We start from the raw sequence: 17860 nt of genomic DNA, 5'->3' as shown, positions 1-17860 counted from the left end.
CCCCCCCCTTTTCCACAAGCCCACCCTTCAGGAGAATTCCCCGTACTGGTAAATATTAAACTGAGCCTTTAAAAGGATAAAAATATCCTGATCCAAGAGGAATTACTTCTCTCGCAAATGTGGCTCAACTATCCTTATCTTTATTCCTCTGCAGCAGTTTGTCTTGGGGTATATCATCTGTGTCACTACCTGCCCTGCTAAATTTTTAACCAGCTTTTTTATGGCTTCATGTGATTTAGTATCACACATTCAAGTGGGCAAAGGCAGAAAGCCCAACAGGGAAACAGAGTCCCAAGTAACACCTGCAGAACTACAGGCATTTTTTATACTTTTAACATAAATAATCAGATTCCCACACCAAGGGAAGGCGGAGAAGGAAACAGGGTTTCCTCTTCCCTGGACAAAGACAGTTTGTGCAGAGGACAATACAGACACAAGATACTCACTCCTTTCCTTCCTGCTTAAGACACTGTGGTTACTATTCCTGTAGGGATGTTACGAATGAGGAGGGTGAAAAGACAGAAAGGGTCCCTCTTTGACACTGTCTCCCTGATGCTCAGGCTTACCCCACGTTTTATCATAATAACTGCAATTATTTTATCAGCAGCTATGCTGCTGAACGCAACCATCCCTTAACACGATGCGAAGGCAAATATAACATATAGCTTTGCAAGGAAAGAATTATCTTTCTGCTTTTTAAAAAAAGATAAGACACTCAAGCTGGTAAGCCCATGCCAAATTTCAGACCGCAGTGATATGGTCAGCTGAAGATACAGAGTGAAGTATTTAAACAAGTGTAATTTTGAGACATTGGGGTGGACAGATGTCCTGCTAGTGGCTGTCCTCCTCACAAACACACTTGTTTATTAAATCCATCAACATAGAATCTGCCTTGGTTCAAAACTGTTGTTAACGAAGGCACAAGGGCAAGAATAATGCCACAGTAGATTATCATTTCATAATATCTGTAAATACTAGTATGGATTTACTTGGCTTCTTACAGAGACTGAAATGACAGTCCTTGCCTTGACTGCAGCACATGGCTTGCAGCCTGGGGTGGTCTGGTAATGACCAATTAACCGGTATTTTCCATAATAAAGGTACTTTAAAATACAGAGTGTTTGTGTGTGCACCTGTGTGTGTTGGGGGTAGAAATTCCAGCATCTCCACTGTTGGAAGTAGGCCTGTTATTCTCAGCAGTGACACCCTGGAGTTTACAAAGTGCCTTTCACTTGTCTCATAAAATCTCATCCCAATTTAACCAGAACATTAACTTCGAGGATAAACATTTCTGCTCAGGAACACAACTTGTAGCCAGCTGATATTCCCTAGTCCAGGCTGCTGCAAAAAGAGCAACGGCAAGTTTGAGCCTTTCCTCCTACTTTCCTCCAAGACCCAACAAAAAGCTCTAAAAGCTTGTAGACAGGATGTTTCCATCCTCACAGATATTCAAACCCCAAGTGGACACAGTCCGTCATAACCTGTACTAGCTGACCCTGCTCTGAGCAGGCACTGGGACTAGATGATCTTCAGAGGTCCCTTCCAACCGTAACCATTTTATGTGTCTATGGCAGCAATCAGATAAAACGTTCAAACTTTACTGCATGAAATACCATTGCGTGTAACTCTGCAAATTCAGACAATTTAAAGCAACTACATCAATTACTGGTTGCTAACAGCACCATAAGGAGAGGTCTCTGGAGAACAAGGGCACAACCTTCTCCAGGCTCCGAGGAGCCAAAAGTGGAATTACTGCTCTGTAACCATCAAACCTTTTTGTGCTCTTTGTCATGAGGGGAAGGCAGCACATCAAGACTTCAGAGCTCGCAGCAGAACCACACTGTTTATTAATTTCAAGCCTCCACCCCTGCTGGGTAGGTCCTCCCTACTGAAGTTGTAAGTAGCTCCAGAGGTTACTCTTTAGCTCCCCGGTCTGACACAACAGCTAGCAGTGGACTCCAGTACTTTAATGGCTCCTTCTCCCCAGCTTTATCTAGTTGCAGGGGTATTTTATGCCCTCTACATTTACAAAATGCAGACTGTGTAAAGCTCTGACTTTTGTGCTGACTTTGGTGTTTATCAGGACATATTGCCTTCTGCAACACATTGTGTTTGTTTAAAAACTACGTATTTTCTGGAGCATGCAGGAAAACATCCATTAAATTGCATGGAACAGAAGGTATTATTACAGTAGGAATACCAGAATAGAAATTATTAAACATAAGAAAATGCCAAGTTGCCTCACATTATCTTGTCGTCTTATACTATAAACTAAAATGTGGCTCAACAAGTGGTAAGGTCTGAAAAGCATCAAAATAAAGCACAGTCCACATGACTGTGAGAACAGAAAACTGCATGGAAAACTCCTAAAGAAAGGGATTTGTACGATTTTAAAGCAGCTACAGAGGAGCTTGATTTAAAAATGCTATTTCAACACCCACCCCTCAAACAAAAAAAAAGTTACTGGCAATTTTAAAACTGCTTTTGATTCACAATAATATCACAAGCCAGAAGAAAACTCTTCCGCTACATTATGCATTGTGTGGCCAAGACACCTACTGTGAGAGCTTTTTTATTCAAAATAACTTGGTTTATAGCGGGTTGGACAGGCCAGGGAAGACTCCAAGCCAGGCTAAGGTTACTCCTGAAAGAAAAAGCTCAAGCAGCAGTAGGAAAAACACCTATCTTCTCCCACGGGGCACACAAGACCACACAGAGAAGTATTAAACCCACCTCTCAGAGCAGTAATCCGCTGTAAAAAGTAGTAGCGGCACTAAGGGCGTGGGTCTGCAAGCAGACCTAGTCCTAACTAGACCCAGCATTTGTGCTGCAATCTTTCCTGTGCACATGTACATGATAAAACAGATTTTTCTTTCTTTCCTTTCCTTGTTAGAAAAAAAAAAAAAGGCTGTTTCTGGTCCTTCCGAAGTGCACAGATATTAAAAGCAATTCATTCATCCCACCTACGTCGTGCCTTTTGAAAGTTAACTGTTTCCAGGGTTAAATAATTATTGAAGTCAATAGCATTAATCAGCATTTAAAGCTACATTATGCCTCTCCCACTACCCCAGATCTCCTTTCCTGCAACTCTTGCCCCCAGCTGCTCTCCCCAAATTAGAAGACACCCATGAAGTTGAGCATCACTTCACAAAAGCACCCCAAAGCCTGAAAGGCACTAACAGCAGGTGCTGAGACACAGACATGCTTTATGTCTCCAGCACAGATTTGCCCAGATTTAAACTAAGGAGGTAAAAGGCACAGCAATGAATCAAGAATAATGAAATATGTTATATGAGCAAATATTCCCAGCATTATTAACCCAATCAAAAACCTACTAATCCTATTACAAAACAGAGTTCAGCTGCACTTCCAGCAGGTCTTTAACACAAAGGCCAAAAGAAGATTATACTTCTCCTGGATTTATCAGCTATTAAATAACTCACATTTTCAAATCTCTACCTGCAGTCATATATTCCTGCAAGCTCAGAATTAGTGAGCTGTGTTAAAAAATATGTGTTGCAAAGAAGCCTGACCCGGTTGTACAGAACCACGCACAAGAAAAAAAAGTGAGAAGTAACAAGAGGTCAAATTCTCAACCGCTCAGGAAAAAACATTAATACATATGTGGATAAGAAACCTGACTTCCAGACAAAGTACCATCAAAAGTTTAGTTGTTTAAATTTTCTTTATTCTTATTATCTGGTATGGACAGAGACCCAAGAAACTGAAATCCACCGTTTGGAGAGGCAGCACACACAGGCAAACTTCTCCCTTGGCTGGTCCAGCCCCTCACTTAGTCAAGGGGAGTTTCATCTTTAATTCTGTGTCCACGTCATTGTGACCACAAAGACAATTGCTAATTAACATTCTGACTGACAACTGTACCTGCTCTACAAGTTACAGGACTCTGCGTGTTTTTCTTCAGAATGAAATCTGCTGTAATGGCATCTTCCATCAAACAAGGAGGTTCCTGTATGGAAAACCTCTCTGGGTGAAGAGCTGCCTGCAAAGCTTAGACAACTGAGCCGGACCAAGGTGTCCACAAAAGATGCTCTCCAAACACAGAAAGTGATGACAGGGTGTTGGTACAAGTAAAATAATAGAATTAGGGAGCCCTCACGCTCCAAGAGCCATCCAAGTTTATTATCTATAGTAATTGCTTCATCCCAGCCAAGTATACATGGACTGAGGTAACAGAGTAGCTGCACTTGGAGGAAGATGAGTGTAACATGTAGTTCAGAGGCAACAAAACCCAGAAGGCAGCTGCCTCCAACACAAGGAGTGAAGAGCTCCCATAACACGCACCATGTTCCAGGGCACCTGACTTATCACAGGGCACGAATGGGAGAGGTTAAGATTAAATTACATTCCTCCTTCCATTCCAATCCATTAATAAACATCACTTTATTAAAAGCATCTAAAAATCTAAATTGGGCTATGAATGTTGGAAGTATTGAATAAACATCATGGTTATAACAGGATTCCAGCTCCTGTAGAAAGGATCCAAGATAATAAAAGAGGGGCTTGGGGATTGCCTATAAACATGCCACAGATGGCACACAGACATGCTTCCTGGCACAGATTCCCAGACCTTAAGGTACTAAAGAATGTCTCACTGCTATTACAAACGCTAATTTAGTGATGGTGACATTTTTGAGGACCAGAATGAGACCACAAAACTCTTTTCACTTAAGGCAAAGAACCAGATGGTAACAAGTTTCAGCTAGTACAATCTGTTTTGGATTTAAATCAGCCACCTAAAAGTCAAGGTCTCTGTACACCATGATCCTGAGAATTCAGCTCTCTTGCACTTTTGTTTTCTGCGGGTGTATCTCAGCATTGTCAGAAACAGATAAGGGATTATTAAACACAGCTGTCAATAACTACAACAGCTTCAGAGTAAGGTCTCAATAGATGCCACAGGGTCCTCTGCTAACTGGATACTCCATCATTTTAGCCTAAGAGGTAGCTGTGGGCGCAAAGCGCCGATCTGCTCAGTGTACAGCGTGTTCTTAACGAGAGCTAAAGCTTTCCCTGATAACAGAGGAAATCCCTGGCCATTTGTTCCAAACATTGTTGGTCGGTGCTCACAAACTGTGGTCCCAGACTAAAAGAATCCCTCGGCACGCACATCAGAGGCAGCAGTTTTAAAGCTGAGGCGGAGAAAGCCAAGAGCCTTTTCCAAACCATTCCCCTCTTGTGTTCTCACACGCCAGAACCCACTGCACTTGTTTTCTGGGCTCCTTCATCCCTCCTCATCACCTAGGAGTGTTTTGAAATTGTCTTCTCCTGATGCCCTAAACTTGTGGTACAACTGGAGGAGCCTTCTCCTTCCCTTTTGAGCACTCACTGGACAGAGAGAAGCACTTTTCTGCTGCCTCCTTCCAAGCCCGAGCCTGGTTGCTTTGGAAAAGCTCCATTTTCTCGTTATTCCCATCTTTATAGCTACACCATAAATTACTGTAACGTAAAGCCAGAGCAGGGGGGAGATTTACAGCGTTTCAGCTGCTTTGCGTTAACTGCCTGTGTGAATGCTCCTTGCCTACACTACTTGGACAGGACTATCTCACATCCATCATGGGATGAGAGAGCTCAGGCAAGCAGTTACCCTGCAGTGCCCAGCACACTGTAAATCCACTGTAAATGACCTACTTGACCTCAGGATAACTTGCTCTGACAGCCATGCCCAAAGTAAAACTTCTCTACTTCTTTTTCAGTGACTTCTCCTTTCTTCTGTATGCTCAGAAAGCAAATTGTCTCAAACCAGCCACTTCTGAAGTCTGCAAGCCAAGAGAGGAGGCAGAGATGTGTCCCTCCTCTCTCAGTCTGTACAAGGGGCCCTTTCGCACGAAGAACAACAGAAATATGAAATTTTATGTACATGGGGCCACATCTGGCCATAACATCACTGTGGCAACATGTGCTGTGCATTCCTCAACGCCGGCAGAGTTCAACACATTCCTGAGAGCAGCAGTATGATTTCAAGGCCCTGGAATTTGGGAAGCAGAAACGCTGTCTCTTGCTGCAGAGACGGGGGTGTGGGACTGTTTCACATCGCTGCCAAGCTCTTCTCATTTTGCTGCAGAAACTAGTTCTGAAGGGCAGCAAAGTGCCAGAGGCTGGTCATTAAGGAAAGACTTTGGAGCAAGTCAAACAGCAAGACCTTCTCTTGTTTTGGCTATGTTAAATGGAAAAGGTAGAAGAATAAGTGAAAGAGACACCAAACCACAGCACAGCACAACCATCTGTTTCTGTTTATTTAAATAAAGTTAAAGGAAAGCCAGCTACAAAGGTACAGCATACATTTGCACCTGACTGTTCCTCTCACAGGAGACACTAAATATCCCATACACCTCCTGATCTGTGGTTCCCAAAGTCTCTCTTAGAAACCACCAGCACGATGCTGCCATCTTGTCATGCAGAAGTTTGCAGACCTATAAAGTGGTCCAGTGCCCAAAGATTTTCGTAAGGGACAGTACTTCCTTTTATCACTTATTAACATTCTAAGATACTACCTAAGGTCCCATCGCCCAGACGTAAGGGAACAGGCAGCTTTAGAGCAGCCGGGACAGTGATGGAACCACCTGTGGAATCGCAGCATTTATTAACCCTCTGTTCTCCTTTGCAGCATGACTCCTGCAAGGTCCCGGCTTGAAGAAACTGGTAAGCAACTCTGAGCCCTAAGAGGAGGGATGCTGAGATGCCTGCTAGAGAAAAGCAAGGGACTGAGCTCTCTGAGTCCTGGACTGACAGCACTCAGAGTAACAAGCAAGCAACACATACTCCATCACTGGCAAAATTATTTTCAGACCTACATGATAGCCAAAGTCCAAAAGCATCATACCTAAATATTTTCATTCACTACTGCCTAAACAACAGTCTCTACCTTGGAAAGACTCAGTTTTATGAGTATTCATTAAGTCATGGTTCTGGTGGAGAAATCAATGACCCCTCAAGCATATTCTAATTCAAAAGAAGTGGTCTCTTCCTTACCTTTATAATTACTCTGTCAAATCCAGAACACCCCCCACCCCTCAGCATGCACACACACACCACTATTAGGCCCAACTGGCCAAACGCAAGGACAACCTTTGTTCAATGTTTAATCATCAACGTAACGTGGGTTGTTAAGAGACAGAGTAGTATGTGAAGTGTTATATTGCTGTTAAAGAACCAGTAATAAACCATTCATCAGAATACCCCGTCAACTCAGGCCCCTTTATCTCAAGAAGGAAATAGCAGGATTTGAGGGGTCCAAGAATCAGACAAAACGAACAATTACAGCATGGAAAAACCTTGAAGTGATGAGAGATTTAAAGGGTTTTGATTGTTTACCTAAAAGAAAGCAAATAAATGAAATCATGATAGAAGTTCACAAAACTACACATGGTCTGGAAATCGGAAACTTCTACTCGCCTTGTTTCTTAAGGCAAGCACAAGAGGGCATTCAGTGAAACCCACAGGAGACAAATGACAGATGCAATGAAAAGGTAATACTTTCATCCAACACTCTGCTCAGCTGGGGAATTTCTTACCATAACATAATACTGAAACTCAACACCTGACAGGGGCCGAAGTGAGATATACATAAGAACATTCAGAATTTTAGTGTTTAAAAAAACCCACTTAAGTTTACCCAAACCTCTAATAGTTCAGGGGTACAGAAAACTTTCTCTGGGGCCAGGTTATCCTGTAACAGCTTATGTCAAGAGTCTTGAACCCCTTACTGGTAGAAGTGTCCCAAGTGTAGGCACTTCCATTTTAATTCATCATCATCACCTCCGGCTGCATGAGAGGGTCAACTGATGGGACAACACAACAGTGAAGATACCCAAGCAGCAAGCAGATGCTGTGAATGAACAGAAACCACTATTTTTGCTACTTTGCTACCGAATCCCAGCACTGTAGGAATCACTTAGAGAAAGCTCCCCAGACCTCACTCCTCTCTAGTCCCAAACGTGCACAATGACCAAAGCTTTGCCTGGCTTATAACATCGGATCTCGCTTTTTCTTCCTCTCACCAAGCACGCAAGGGCCAGCCCCATACAGTCAGAGGATAAATATCTTCCTAGAGGCCTCGAGGATCCCCAGCTGACATGGAGGACACAAGGTCAAACCGCTCCTACTAGCGACATCAGAGTGACACAATCTGACACTCATTTCCAAGACGATAAGAGCCAGCAGAACAGGAAACGAGCGCTTTCCCGGCCGGCTGGAGCGGTGATTTGGCAGAGACCGCGCTCTACGTATGCACTGACTCAACAGGAAAATATTAAGGAGGAAAAAAAAAAACCCACAACCTTGATTAGAATATTTTTTCTGAGGAGGCTGCCTAGAATGTTCTCTTTCTTCCCCTCTTATCCGTCACATGATTAGCTTCCCTCTGGTGACTAGGTTTACCAGGAATTAATTTCTTGATCCATGACACAAGCCAGACAACACTTTAGGGTTTGCTCTGCAACCCTGCTACATTCTCCCTCTTATGTGAGGCTCAGACTTCAAATCAGAGACTTTATTTCCAACAGCCATGCAGCAAGAGTGCAAGAAACAGCCCTGATGCTGCTGACTAATGCTTGCAAGCTACTTATGAATCTAAATATGATACTTCAGCCTCTAATTTCCCACTCCGTAAAGCAGGAGCATTTGCACATTTTCAAGCATGACCACAAGTTTCCAGTTTTCCCACCAAGCTTTATCTAGAACACAAAATATTAAGGTGAAGTGTTCCTTACATGACCTTATTTGTTTTCACACATCTCCTAGCCTAAAAGGTCAGTTGCAGTTTAATATTTCATCCAAATTAACCAGGCTGGCAGCAGGACTAGAAAGCTTGCCTTTTCCCAGCACTGCAGTATGCTCGAGGCTCTCACCACCACCACGCTGTGGCACGCAGACGTTCCCAAGCCCATCCTCAGCTTGTCATCCTGCCTCCCCACTTAACATCTTGTTCAGAACAAAACCCCACTTCTTAATAGCCAACCTACTCACGTCTTCCTACTTTATTCCACTTATTTGAACAAGCATAAATTAAACAAGAACAAACGAAACTTATGGCTTTCCTCTATCTCAAACCTCAATGCTTTTACATATCCCACTTTCCCCAATCCTGTATCTTTTATCTCTCCTCCTTCTGTACCCCATTACCTGTCCCTTTTGCCCCTTCTTTTTTTAAGATAAGCCTCTCCACTCTCACGTCAGCCCTGTAGAATATTAATCTAATAAAGACTACAAAAAGACCAATTTATTCCACATATCTTACTAAACGCTATTTCTCCATTCGTATTATAACTCCCATTTATCTCTTCCTCTGTACTTTTTTTGTAATCAGTCCTTTGTCTCATTTCTTTTATTAGCATTCATTTTTGTAACTCATTTTACTGTCCCACTTCTTAGGAGAATTACAAAATTGCAGTGTCCTATACAAAACATTTGGAATGAAAAATCCCCAACAGAGGACACTGGGCACTTTTAAAATGGAAGTCAGGCCGTGCCCCAAAGCAGCCTAACCCAACAATGAAGCACATTCCTCATCAATGAGTATTTCCTATAATTTTTCAAGTTGCTTTTAGTTTGTGTTACAGAATCAACAATAAACTGATGCCTAATAAACTCGAGTGCTACCTTACCTATAAGTCACTGCAAGGTTCGAGCCGCATAAAGACATTATTCACTAATCCAAGATTTCTCCTTTGGTCACAGACAAGACGGCTACATCAATTTTTGAGCAGCAAAGCTCAGAATCGGACAAGAGGAAAAGAGGGAGGCTGGGAACACTCTGCTCCAATGCCAGGTCTTACCTGTGAAAGCCCAGGGGACGATGCATGTCCCGGTGGCGTTGCAGCAAGATTTGGGTGTCCCTTATTTATTTCATGTGCAGTGTAAGGGGATGGGGCAGGAGGACCCGGTTGTCTTGCTACTTGTGTTACCTGTGTGGAGATAAACTGTTAGTAAAACATAGTATTAGTAATCCAATCTGTATAGATACTGTAATCAAATTTTTAAGCAAGCAGACAGCAGCATCGTTATATAGATATATAAAATAATACATATTTAGCTAAGTGAAATGCTGTACAAGTTAGTTAACTACTTATATGATTCAGGAAAAAGGGAAGGATCAAAAAATAAGAGCAACAGCTGGAGTCACTGGCAGAAATGTATAGGAACTGGATAAGCTTTATTGCTGGGGTCTTGCTTTGCAATATCCCTTTGACTTCAGGCCTGGGATCTTCTGACCTTTCCATTATAAGCCATATCAAACAATACTGTGATTTTGCAAAGGGATACACATTACCAGTGACCCAAAAAACAAAGGGGAAAATTTGCATACTCCCCTCCAAAAAGGAATAAAAGGACTGCACAGAGACCCTGTTATCTGAAGGGCCTGCCACGAGCAAAGAATGAAATACCAAAGCAATTCTTGCATATACTTATCTCCTTTCTCAGCTTCTATGAAAAAAATACTAATCAAAACACATTAAGCAAATTGTTGTTAAATAGATTCACAGCACATATACTGCTCCACTGTATTATCTCCATGATGGAGGTGTTTTACATATACTTTATATCGTCACCAGAGTAAAAAAAAAAAAAGAGAGAGAATCAAAGGAAAAAAAAAATCACAGAACCATGGGGTGAAACCCCCAAGCAATTCAACACAACTAAATATTTGCAGATTTGGTTAAAGTTCATAGTCTAGAATTCCAGCACTCACTTCTCACTGACCTTCTCTCAGACCCCCTCCCTGAAAGGATTCAAGACCAGGCTGGATGAAGCTTTGAGCAACCCCATGTAGTGGAAGGTGGCCCTGCCGTGTTGGAACTGGATGAGCTTTAAGATCCCTTCCAACCCAAACCAGTCTATGGTTCCAGGATTCTATGGTTTTGCTTGCTGAAAAGCGCCACTTAGCTATAGGCTAAAAGCACAACCCAGGCAATGCTCAGAAGGGGACACTGTGGAGGTAGATGTGTGAGTATATATTTCCCCAGCATTGCTAAAGAAGGCAGAAGAAAAATCCTGGCTCTTGATCTTTAATGGAGTATTAGCACCAAGTTCCAAGAGAGCAAAGTACAACAGCAAAAGTCACAGAGTTCATGACTAAATGCTTTTTCCAAGTTATTTTATCGCATTCCAAGTATCAATGCCTGCCGTTACACTACCTGAGCCAGTCAAACAGCTGCACCAGCAACGAGAATCATAACGTGCAACTTCTCGAGGCTTGGAAATGATCCAGAATCATTCACTGTGGCAAGATTTATGGCACCCTTGTGTTCATCAGAGAAAAGTGTGGGTCAAATCACAGAACCTCATCCTCTGTCCCCATCAGGATCCTTCCCCAGGGAGAAATCATCTCTTTTTTTTGGCTGATCTAGATCAGCAGGTGTGTGCACGCAGCCTCTGCCAGCTCAACGGAAACCAGCATTACAGAGAGCATCATCAAACTTTCCACATCCCCTCCCCAAGAAAATCAGTGTCTCTTACACAACTCCTAAGACAACCTTGAAAAGACTTGTCATGTCAATTGTGCAGCAGACTGTGCTCAGAAGTGACTACATATCATGATGGATATCAAAAAAACGCAGTTAGAGAGGGGAGAAAGAAGCAAAGGCAACATAAAAGACAAGGAAATCATTCACATAAACAGCCCCATTGGTCAGTTGAGTGTGTACTCATCACCAAGACGTCTCCTTGAACATCGCTTCTTGTGGAGAAAAAGAGGTTATTTTGCAATAGCTGTGGTACTTCAAACAATGCCAGCTTTTATCTCCCTACACTTACAAGTGCACACACTATTCCAACCAAGGCCAGAGCCATCCAAAACCCTCTGATCTCCAGCAGCACCCAAGTCAATACAGACAATTGACAAGGGAGACAGGGACACTAATAATATCCCAGGTTAGTGTGAGTGTTCAACTGTCCTCTTCAGAAATTAAAACACACAAATAAGCTAGGTTGGAGGTTAATTAAAGACTGCAAGGAACGCTGTTCTGAACTGGGTATGAAATCTGGAAGCCAAACCGAAGGGAAAGCTACACAGCTCTGAGAATGACAGTCTATAAGATTCCCTTGTGCAATGCAGTACACGAGTCGCAGATATGTTATAGACACATTTGCTTGAAAGCCTAATTAAGGCAACAGAACGACCACAAAATCATACCATCTTGACACTTTGGCAATAACACGCTGAGAAAGTATCTGGTGGGAGTCTAATCACTGATCTGATAGGACTTCCTAGCTGAGTCCAGCCTAGTGGACTCAAAAGAGACGAGCTGCCCTTCCAGAACCAGCAAAAGCATGGAGTGTCTTTCACACCAGTCACAGCAACTCAGGTATTTCTACACATTCACCTCGGGTCCTACAACAAATTACTCGGAAATAAACTGAAATAAATGTGTGGTACAGATCTGAATGTTAACAGGTGACAGAGGAAGACAAATTTGCTGAATTTATTCACTAACTTTAAAAACAGTCAGTCAGATAAAGACTACTAGCTCATCATTTGTGTTATGGGATGTTTGCCCTCACAGTGCCTGAGGTTTGGTTTTCTTCTTATTAAATGGGATTCTGTAGAACAAACTTGGTCTGTGATTACTATGGAAGCAAATATCCTTCTTAAATCTAGAGATTAAATTATTCCCCTAAAAATGGATACACAAAATTACGTATTAATTTCCTAGGGTACCACTTTCTTTTTTCCTTAACTGAGTAGCAAGAGGCTAACTTTAGTTTTCCAGAAGCCTTAGGCCTGTGTTTTAAAGGAAATAATGAATGAAAGATGAAATAAAAACTTGGGCTGGAATTCTCTCTTTTTGTTTTGAGCTTAAATCTTTTTGGTTTAGCATCTTTCACAAGTTTTGGATTATTCTTCCCCTGCTTCCAAGTGCCTAATTTCCAATATATTGTTATATCCATGAAACATCCAGGTTAGATCAGAACGAATGGGGCATGCCACAGACATCCCTCAATTACAAGGAATGCCTGGCCATGATACAGAGATAGTTTATCATTAATAATTTATTATTAAGACCTGCTCTTCCGCTAAACAACGCCCCCCAGAAAAAGGGTTCAGACTTAGAACCTCTTTCCTTCCAGCATTCAATTTATTCACTTGGGCTGGTGCAGACAGCTTCAAAGAGCACTGCCAGCATCCCAGGAACTGAGCATCCCTCTTGCACACTTCGCAGCCTCCACCCCAGCCGGGCAGGGAAACGAGTCGGCCTCCTGACCCAGATCCTCCCTCTAAGCAGAGGGTGGATGGAGCAGTTAATCCTTCCTAATCTCTTTTCTACGGGATTCTCTTCATTGTAGGAAGATCCCTTTAAAGGACACAAAGGCGAATCACAGTACCTCTGCTGGGTGTGAAATTATCAGGAAGCTACCACCAGGCACCCCATTGCAGAAAAGGCACCAAATGAACACAAAAGAAGTGAATGATGGAGTCAAGCCTCAATCACTGAAACTTTGGGGCAAGTAGGGTTCTTCAACACCTCACTTCCCCATTACCTTCTTTACCATCAGCTGGCACTGAGTCAGGCTACTTGACATGAGGTGGTATCTGCTCCAAAGAGACACAGTGATTAATTCTGCAATTAACACAGAAAATTTAAACCAGCGTTGGATCCCCCCACGCTACAGAAACTCTGCTCAAGGCTACACCCAACCAATTTTCATGCACTTCTCTCCAAATAGGTTTATCAAATTAACACTCATTTTCTAATCAGTTCATCCAAGAGTCAGTGTTGTTCCTTAGCCTATAAAAATTTATCCCAAAGTATTTCAGGTCCAAGCTTCAGCGCTTGAGATCACAGCGTGTTACTGAGGCAGTTATGAACCTCCACCGTAATCTGCCAAAAAAAGGTTATTTGTGTGAGAACTAGATGTATGTTAACACAGTTATTCTTCTTATCTCATTCCCAACTCATGCCTCATGCTGAATTTGAAGAGCACATCTGCTCCTCATCATTTGTCCATATTCATTTTGTTTTCAACAGAAATCAGCCCCCATTACTCCAGGTGTAGGCACACATGGTGGCCTGTAATATTTAAGGTCACCTCTGGTCCCTTTCTGTTAGAAGTCAATGTCTTTCCCTCAAACTCCAAGCCAGAAAGCTTCTTTGAATATACTTCTTTGAAATACTTTACAACAGAAACAAAATTTCATTCTTCCTCCATTCCCCTTTCCAGATTACACAGGTCTGGGATCTTATAGCAGATGTAAAAGTAATCTGAATTAATTTTTTGCAGTACAAACAATTTGGAAACACCAAGAAGCAGCAAGGAGCTGCTTACAGGATGAAACCCAAATCTTTATGTCCAAAAGTAGCTCTTATGGTATGGCATTCTCCTTTATTGATAAAGGGAAATGATGACAAGATTACTTCACTGAAACAGTTCTTTCTAACTGTGATTTGCTTTAAAATAATTCTCCTGCTGGATTTACTTATTAAAAGAATAAAAAAGCAACGCCCCCAATATCACCATTTTCTACAGTATACTATGTAAAATAAAGGGAGGTGATATATGACAAAGTTACGTGGTTTTGCTTTTAATATCAGCATGATATCATTGAGAAAGAGGTTCTACCAAAGTTTTGTTGGGAATATTGAGCATCTCCAAGTTCTCATTTCATCTGAAAAATCGCACTTCGCCTCTTCCTCACCTCCTATCTCTGCCCTACAGGAAAATCTGTTCCTCTGTTTTTATTTCAAGGGAGATTATTGGGGCTCATAGTGAAAGCCACATGATTTTCCATTCCCATTTCTGGCAAGCCACACATAGTTCTGGAAAAAGAAAAAAGAGTCCAGGAATGTGCAACTGAGTCCTGATAATACATGTGGGAAGCTATGGAACAGATAACCAAATTATTCATCTTTAACTAAAAACAGTGGTTTCATCTGTGGGTTGCCCATACTTGAAATGATTTGTCCTCCCACCCCACACACGACATACTATAACCTCCAGGGAAAACACCAAAGCAGCTCAGAGTCACTGGGCGATGGTATCAGACCACAGACCTCTTCCTAAACCAGCTGTCCTCTGCCAAAATACACGTATTTGAAAACTGCAATGTGTAATCCGTGTGGAAACCCACATACGATGACTGAGCAAATAAAATGTGGAAGTGAAAAAGCAGTCCCTGAGTGCTGAAGATGCTGCTCTCTTCCACACTGCTGTACTACATGACTTCTTCAAAATCCAGACAAACTATATATAAAAATCATAAACTAAAAAAAAAATGCCCTATTTGTTGCAAACCCAGACCTTAAATACATGATGCTGCTACTTGTGTAATAAACCAGAGACCTTATGATGAATGAATCTGTCAAGGACCTTGATCATGTGCCTCTTCCATCCTAATTCATTTTTTCTAGGACTTACTCTAACTTTGCAATCTGCCAAGAGCTTCAAATAGAAGCTCAAAAGGAACTTAGCTGAGAAATTTCTTTCCTTTCCCTAAAACATGAAATTTTCTTTCAAACTTGTGTTTTCCTAAAACCAAGATACTCCCAGCCCTGGCTTCTATTCCTGTAACATATCAAAGAGTTATATTTTTCCACACTGAAAAAGCTATTTTAGGTCATTCTTCACAGTTACTTTTATATTTTACATTAATTTAAATTTTTACAGTCATAGTTTCCCACAGGCATCTGAATTATGTCTTTGGAGGAAAGAATTGAAAAAATAACCTTCTTTTTGCCCCAAAAGGAATTCAGTTATTTTTAAAGTGGTTTTTAAGTGTTGTATGGGGTATATAAAGGATAATATAAACTGAATTATTTATTACAACTGATTGTACACTTATGTTCCTTTGGTTTTGCTTTTTTGCATACATACATAGGTATATACATACGTATGTGTGTATATGAGGACACAGCTAGCAAAAAATAAATAAATCAAAAATCAGTCCACAGCATGAGTCTGTTGATCCACTTCTGTCAAAGCCACAAACTTTGAAATCTTAAACCCCCGTCAGAGTTGTACCCCAACCCTTCCATCTCACCTGGATGGAAATCCACTGGATGGTCAAGCCTGAGTCTTTCTGCTACTACAACTACTATCCAAGTCTCTGCCTTTCTTGGACTGACAGGCCCTGGACAGCATCTTTGCACTTACTTCTGCACAAAGCTTGGCTTTGCACCTTGACATCAGTCTCTCTGGATGAAGAGGTGATCACAAAACTCTTCTCTACAGCCCAAAAAAGGAAGGAGCCAAAGATGTTCCAGACCTGGATCCGCACATGGAGAGGATGGAGCTGATAACCCCTTCACCAGTTATTCATGCAAACACGGGGAAGGAGAAAACCTTGTACAGCAGCTTATGTTTTTCTATAAGCAGCTTCTGTTACTCCATAAAATATAGTGAATTTCTCCCATCTATAGCTTTTCTTCCTGTTTTGCAAATAATTAAAAGAGCAGCTTAAAAGCATTTTTTGGCATTAAAAATATTTGCACTATCCCACCAGAAAAGTGAAATATTACTTTCCCAGGGCTGTGCTGATTTAGCAGAGCTTATAAATAACACTGAACTTCCAGCTATTACCCTCTGAAAAAAATAATAAAGGAGAATGGTATCATATGTTCACAAACAGAAGTCACTATACCTCTCACCTAAACTTCCTGGATAATCAAGCTTTATAAACAAACGTGTAGGACAGTCAGCCAAAAGCACCTATCCCAAATATTCCATCTACAATCAAAACACGTCTTCCTCTGAGTAAGGGAATGTTTCACGTGTAAAACAAATCTTCCTTGATTGTTTTTCCAATAAGGAGCTATTAGAAAAGTGCAGCCACTAATACGCTCCAACAAACCAGTCTTCAAGATGCAGGAGGCAGGAAAGAGATGGAGTCACAGACTGAAAACATGGCCAGTAACATTTTTACTTAGGTGAAACTCTTTTGTTAAGAAAACCCACTCTCTGCTAAAAGAAAACTATAGACACTTAACAAAAAAAGGAATGGACCCCAAATTCCCTAAGATTTCTTGTTTTCCTACTCACATGCAAAATATGGTGCTCATCCAGCACCGCTTATTTTAGGAGGGGAAAAAAAGTTGCGCTTTTTTAAACTGTATGCTTTTGTAATTTATTGGTTTTAAAAAAATGATACTATTTCCTTATGCTTGGAAAGCAGGCTCCTGTGAAAAGCAACGCGACCGCACCAGCCAGATACTCACAGTGCTGTACACAGCGGAGACGGTCGGAGTGAAGATCCGATCCTCGAGGGGCTGCTGAACGGGACCTCGGGGGATTCTGCAATACAGCAAGTTAAGGAAAGCAACGTCGAAGGAAGGGTCGTGGTTTGGGTGACAGACACAGCCAACGCGTCATCCATCAAGGCAGCCGGTCACCTTCCACGCTCAGGCAGACACACAAACATCTCTGAGGCACTCGCACAAAGCCAGGCAGTGACGATCCTTCAAGGTTTGCCAAAAGTGTGGCTTCAAAAGGCAGATGCCACCAACAAATATAGCAAGAGAAACCGAAAGCAAACAAATTGCAGAACAACCTACAAAACTTTCATCCTGTCAGGAGAATCCCACACTTTTTTTTTTTTTTTTTTTTTTTAAAGAGTAAGGGAAAAAACCCAAAAGCCACAAGCCCTTTGCATTCAGCGAGACAAACCCTGCTGATCAGCAGGGCATTTTCTGACAAAGGCAGTGCCTGTTTTGCTAACCACGCAGGAATCATGTTATAATTGTTTCCTTGTTTGCCTCTCTTCAACCAGTAACTCCTTTCCTCATCCACCCACCAAAATCACTTCTAAAAGGGGCTGTCAGATAGATTTTAAGTTTTGATGATCTGCTGCAGGGTTATTTAAATCAAACTGCAATCATTTTCTTAAATTGAAAAGGTATGGTGGGAA

General features: G+C 41.7%; 1 protein-coding gene across 8 annotated transcripts in view; it reads right to left on the bottom strand.

Moving 5' to 3' along the window:
* Nucleotides 1-17860, bottom strand: part of EIF4G3 (eukaryotic translation initiation factor 4 gamma 3) — a 120691-nt gene that overhangs the window by 88929 nt on the left and 13902 nt on the right. For all 8 annotated transcript variants that reach the window (XM_026862649.1, XM_026862644.1, XM_026862645.1 and 5 more), the window contains 2 exons: nt 17172-17247; nt 9798-9926 (listed from right to left, as the gene is read on the bottom strand). The gene's annotated coding sequence lies outside the window, so the exon portion shown is untranslated. Of the gene's footprint in view, nt 1-9797; nt 9927-17171; nt 17248-17860 lie in introns of those variants that run through there.

This window comes from Athene cunicularia (assembly GCF_003259725.1).
Source record: "Athene cunicularia isolate RWA chromosome 21 unlocalized genomic scaffold, athCun1 chr21_part1, whole genome shotgun sequence".
NCBI lineage: Eukaryota > Metazoa > Chordata > Aves > Strigiformes > Strigidae > Athene > Athene cunicularia.
The sequence above is the reverse complement of the archived record's forward strand: the minus strand, read 5'-3'. Positions and strand labels throughout refer to the sequence as shown.